The 6,259-nt window shown below is 41.2% G+C and overlaps 1 protein-coding gene across 1 annotated transcript in view; it reads left to right on the top strand.

Moving 5' to 3' along the window:
• Window positions 1-3,374: 3,374 nt before the first annotated feature.
• The window catches only part of C3AR1 (complement C3a receptor 1), a 19,003-nt gene continuing 16,118 nt past the window's right edge, over window positions 3,375-6,259 (top strand). The window contains exon 1 of the mRNA XM_017512309.2: window positions 3,375-3,408. The gene's annotated coding sequence lies outside the window, so the exon portion shown is untranslated. The remainder of the gene's footprint in view (window positions 3,409-6,259) is intronic.

The following is a 6,259-nucleotide window of genomic DNA, read 5'->3' as shown; positions in this document are numbered from 1 at the left end:
AAAAATCCCTTTCTTAACCATACTTTTTCTTTGTATACATTTAAATTTCCCTTCCCTTGCTTATCCATCTCTTAATACAGTTTTAAAGTTCTCTACCTTTCACATCCAAATACATATTAAAAGTATTGATTCAACTTGCTTGTCATTTTAATTCTTAACTCATTACCCTCTTAACTTTTGCTGTTTTTTTTTTGAGATGGAATCTCACTCTGTCGCCCAGGCTGGAGTGCAGTGGCGCGATTTCTGCTCACTGCAACCTCTGCCTCCCAGGTTCAGGCGATTCTCCTGTCTCAGCCTCCCAAGTAGCTGGGATTACAGGAGTAATCCCACACCCAGTTAATTTTTTTTTACATTTTTGGTGGAGACGGGATTTCACCATGTTGGCCAGGCTGGTCTCAAACTCCTGACTGCAGGTGATCCACCCGCCTTGGCCTCCCAAAGTGCTGGGATTACAGGCATGAGCCACAGCAGCCAGTCAACTCTTGCTCTTACCACCCTATAACAGTAAAAACTGTTGTCCCTAAGATCACCAGTGAGCTTCAAGTTAGCAAATGTAGTATGGCCATTTTATTTACCAATTATTTAATCCAGCAAATATATATTGGGATTTTTCCCCCTTCTTTGTTCTCACCACCCTTATTCAGGCCCTTATCACCTCTCTCCTGGACTTGTGCTCCTTTCCATTCATCCTGCCTCTACTCTCCAGCCAATCTATTATACATAAAAATCTGCATCAAATCGTTTCTCTGCTCAAAATTATTCCACAGCTTTCCATTCCTAGTAAGATAAAATGCAAACTGTTACAACGTAATAACTCCCTTTGTTATCTAGCCCTGGCTTATTCTACAGATAAACCCTGGCCTTGTCCAGCTTTCTCTCTATGACTTCCAGCCTTTCACTTAGAATTTCAGTAATCCTCAGCTACTTCTGGTTCCCCAAATTGTTCATGTTCTTCATATTCTTCATAACTTTGCATACATTAAGCCTGCCTGAAATGTTCTCTCTAGCCTGTCAATTTGGTAAACTGATACTTTCACATATCAGCCCAAATAATACCTTCTCTGGGACTTTGCCAGGTCCTTAAGGTAATCTTTCTCTAATGCTTTCTTATCTTTCTGTTACGTCAGTCTTTGTGTTGTACCTTATGTGTTGCTATGCTTCAGTTATCTCCCACTAAAGCATATGTACCATAAGGGCAAGAACCTAGCTTTTCGTCTTTATGTTCCCAACGCTCAACACGACCCCCTTCACATAGTAGGCATTTGTTCAATTTCAGTCAAATCATTTAACTTATTAATTTGGCCATTTTCCAAAATTCTCCAATTTTAGGAACCTACATGTACTTTATCCAAAAAAAAAAAAAAAAATTCGGCCAGGTTCAGTGGCTCATGCCTATAATCCCAGCACTTTGGGAAGCCAAGGAAGGAGGCTCACAATGTCAGAGTTCCGGGCCGGGCGCGGTGGCTCACGCCTGTAATCCTAGCACTTTGGGAGGCCAAGGCAGGTGGATCACAAGGTCAAGAGATCGAGACCATCCTGGTCAACATGGTGAAACCCCGTCTCTACTAAAAATACAAAACATTAGCTGGGCATGGTGGCGCGTGCCTGTAATCCCAGCTACTCAGGAGGCTGAGGCAGGAGAATTGCCTGAACCCAGGAGGCGGAAGCTGCGGTGAGCCGAGATCGCGCCATTGCACTCCAGCCTGGGTAAGGAGAGCGAAACTCCGTCTCAAAAAAAAAAAAAAAACAATGTCAGAGTTCAAGACCAGCCTGACCAACACAGTGAAACCCTGTCCTTCAACAACAACAAAAAAATCAAGGACTATGAGACAATCATTACCTTAATATCAAAACCAAAGATGTTATAAGAAAATTAAACTATATGCCGATCTCCCTCAAGAGCAAAAAGTTTTAATAAAAACCAACAAATCAAACCAAACAATGTGTAAAAAGGATATAATACATCATGACCAATTGGGGTCTACCCCAAGAATTTAAGGTTAGTGTATTTAATGTATATTTGAGGCAGAGTCTCACTATTTGCCCAGGCTAGTGTTGAACTCCTGAGCTCAGGCTGTTCTCTCCCCTTGGCCTCCCAAAGTGCTGGTATTACAAACATGAGTCACTGTGCCTAGCCAAGTTCAGTTTAATAAAATCAATAAATCAATAAATGTAATACACCATATTAAGTGAGTAAAGAAAAAGCACAAAACATCTCAACAGAAACGGAAAAAAAATCAGTCTTCCTCACGGCCATCCACAATGTCCTTTCTAGCTTACCTAATCACATTGCCATAATTTTCCATACATACCATTTTTATTCCTGCTGAACGTATTTGCACAGACTGAAATGCCTGTCCCATTCATTCCTTGGTAAAGATGCCTTTAGATCTAAATATCAATTTCTCTGAGAAGTTCTCCTCAACTTCTCTAAATAAAACTAGTAACTGTCTCTTCTATGCTCCCACAACATTTTTACATCTGTTTTAGTTCTTGGCACGTGTGTTTTCCAAGGGAAAGAAATGGATTTGTATTTTCCCAGTATTAGCACGGTTTTCAGACTATAGAAATAACTCTTTATGTTTATTTACTAAATGAATGATCATTTCAGCCTGTCTTAACAGGGATGATTTGTTCTTTCCCAATCAAAATAATTTAAAATGTCTTGGGACAGCGTGGTGGCTTATGCATGTAACACCAGCACCTTGGAGGCCGAGGTGGGCAGATCACTTGAAGTCAGGAGTTCAAGACCAGCCTGGCCAACATGGTGAAACCCTGTCTGTACTAAAAATACAAAAATTAGCTGGCCATGGTGGTGCACGCTTGTAATCCCAGCTACTGGGGAGGCTGAGGCAGGAGAATCGCTTGAACTCAGGAGGCAGAGGTTGCAGTGAGCCAAGATCATGCCACTGCACTCCAGTCTGGGCTACTGAATGAGATTCCATCTCAAAAAAAAAAAAAAATTAAAATTAAAAATGTCCTGTCTGAAACTTATCTTTGCCCACCACTAGGGGGTAGTAGCTATACAACTCAGAGGCTCTGGGCTGACAGTAAGTAGCCTGTGTTAAAAGCCAAGCTAGTGTTCTTCTATGTGACTTGGTAAGTGTATGTGATTTAACCAAGTTTAACAAAAGCACTTTTGTTGAAATTCATGGAGGCCTTCCCCATCTCAAATCTTGATTGCTTTTAGATGTAATTTAAACATGAAAATAAAGTTATGGTTTTTTTGACTTATCCCCACCAGTAACATATTTCCCAGCTCTTATTTTTTTTTTTTTCTTTTTTCGAGATGGAGTCTCACTCTGTCACCTAGGCAAGAGTGCAGTGGCGTAATCTCGGCTCACTGCAACCTCCACCTCCCGAGTTCAAGTGATTTTCCTGCCTCAGCCTCCTGAGTAGCTGGGATTACAAAGTGCTGGGATTACAGGCATGGGTCTGGCTAATTTTTGTATTTTTAGTAGTTGGTCAGGCTGGTCTCGAACTCCTGACCTCATGATCTACCGCCTCGGCCTCCCAAAGTGCTGGTATTACCAGCATAAGCCACAGCACCTGGCTTCCCAGCTTTTCTTTATGCACACACAAAAAAGGTATTTAATCACAGATTAAATTCGGACTTATCTTTGCTCAGGATACTGCAATTAATGGTATTTGTTAAAGTATAATTTTCCTAAATCCTGAAGTTGCTACACATGCAATGGTAATAAAAATTGTAATGAGATTTGAATCATAGTTTACGGAATTTTTTTTAGCTAGAGTGGACCTTAGTAACCTTTTAGTTCAGGTCTCATCCAAAGAAATGTAGTCTCTTTGGTGATGCAGTCAGCATTAGAACTTCGTATCTCGGCCGGGCGCGGTGGCTCATGCCTGTAATCCCAGCACTTTGGGAGGCCGAGGCGGGTGGATCACGAGGTCGAGAGATCGAGACTATCCTGATCAACAAGGTGAAACCCGTCTCTACTAAAGATACAAAAATTAGCTGGGCATGGTGGCGCGCGCCTGTAATCCCAGCTACTCAGGAGGCTGAGACAGGAGAATTGCTTGAACCCAGGAGGCGGAGGTTGTGGTGAGCCGAGATCGCGCCATTGCACTCCAGCCTGGGTAACAAGAGCGAAACTCCGTCTCAAAAAAAAAAAAAAAAAAAAAAGAAGAACAACTTAGTATCTCATGATTTACAAGCTAACACTCTTTCCACCGTGAGATGGGTAAGGCCTCCATCAATTTCAACAATTCAAAAAATGAACGTTTTTTAAAATTGAAAACACTATACTGGCCTTACCATGATTTCATATTTTAATCAAATAGCAATTAAAGTCGGCCACTGACCTAAATCTAGACATACCTACTCCCTGCTCTGCAGTGCTGTGCTGTGGCTGCTGTGTCAGGTTAAACTGGCTTTGCTTGTAAATGTGACAGTCTTCATATCTGAGGGGCAATGAGTTATAACTTTGATTTATTTACTGCTATATCCCCGACACCTAGAACAGTGCCTGGCACATGGTAAGCGTTCAATCAGTATTTGTAGTTTAAATGACAATAACCTAGAAACCTAGAGAGAGAGAGAAATAAAAAGATTGAGAGTCCTATAACTACAGAACTTAGGATCAAAGCTAGTTTAGTATTAATACTATTCATAAAGAAAACACATCAGGTCCTACAGACTGAAAAGCAAACGATATGTCTCTCTCAGAAACATTTTCTTAAGTTACGATTCTGTTTCCTGATGATTTAAGGAAAATATCCTTTCCTCCTACATGTCGAAGCTATATAATAGCTACAGAACATGGAGAACACTTGGCTTCAGGGAGAAGCCAAGTTTTGGCTTTACGGCAGTGACTCACCTTTTGTGAATCTTCACTCCATAATGAGCATGTGAGGCCTGTGGCAGGTGCTGGGTGTAATTAGAAGGACCAGGCCCTAAAACTAAAGATATCTGCTTTCCCCCCCAACTCCATCATCCCCACTACGCCAGCAAATAGAAATCCAGCAGAAAGAATTTCTACTACCTGCTATAGTTAGTAGAGTGCAGATGACTTGCTAAGGAAATAGTTGATTTCTAGAGTCATGAGCTTATTTACTGAAAAGTCTCGGAGGATATTTCTGCCACCCCAGATTGTCAAAAATTTAAATATCTGTCAATACCCAGTGCCAGTAAGGATGTGGGGCAACAGGAACTTTGGGAGTGTCTGATGAAATGGAATATGCTCATACCTTAGTGCCCCTGAATTCTCTACTTGGGTAGAGCAACTCCTGCAAATATACAGTAGGGAAAATGTACAAGAATTTCACGGCAGTGCTGCTTACTATTTATAATAGCAAGACGTTGGAAATAACACAAATGTCCATCATTAGAACAAACAATGGGATAGTATAAATAGTGAACATAAATGAACTACTTGCTGTATGCATCAACATGGACAGATGACAAAAACATACTATTAAGCTGGGGAAACAAGCTAAAAAATAAAATTGTCCCATTTATACAATCTGTCAAAAAAAGAGGCAAATCTAAAATTGTGTAAACATTTTTTTAAATGTAAGAAAATGATAAATACAGCCCAAGCGTGGTGGCAGGCTCCTATAATCCCAGCTACTCCGGAGGCTGAGGCAGGAGAATCGCTTGAACTCAGGAGGCAGTGGTTGCCATGAGCCAAGATCATGCCATTACACTCCAGCCTGGGCAACAAGAGCGAAACTCTATCGAAAAGAAAAGGAAAGAAAAGGATAAATACAAAATTTCCAGTTGTGATTACTTGGTAATGAGGTGCAGGAGGGAGATCAGGGTAGTTGCAGAGGGTGCTTCAGAGAAAATGGTAGCATTCTATTTCTGAAGCTGAATGGTAAGTTCATGGATGGTAACTTTATTACTATTCAGAATGTATCTGTTAATTATATGCACTCTTCCAAATATATGACATAACACACAATAAAATATGGTGAACAACTAAGTTCTCAGATACTGATTTTAACAATAAACATTCTGTATAATAATAATGATGATCATATACTATCTTTAAGATTATGAAATGCGGCCAGGCGTGGTGGCTCAAGCCTGTAATCCCAGCACTTTGGGAGGCCGAGGCGGGTGGATCACGAGGTCAAGAGATCAAGACCATCCTGATCAACATGGGGAAACCCCGACTCTACTAAAAAAATACAAAAAATTACCTGAGCATGGTGGCACGTGCCTGTAATCCCGGCTACTAAGGAGGCTGAGGCAGGAGAATTGCCTGAACCCAGGAGGCGGAGGTTGCGGTGAGCC

This window comes from Cebus imitator, unplaced genomic scaffold, assembly GCF_001604975.1.
Source record: "Cebus imitator isolate Cc_AM_T3 unplaced genomic scaffold, Cebus_imitator-1.0 Scaffold469, whole genome shotgun sequence".
Taxonomy (NCBI): domain Eukaryota; kingdom Metazoa; phylum Chordata; class Mammalia; order Primates; family Cebidae; genus Cebus; species Cebus imitator.
Note: the sequence above shows the minus strand (reverse complement) of the source record. Positions and strands in the feature narration are given on the sequence as shown.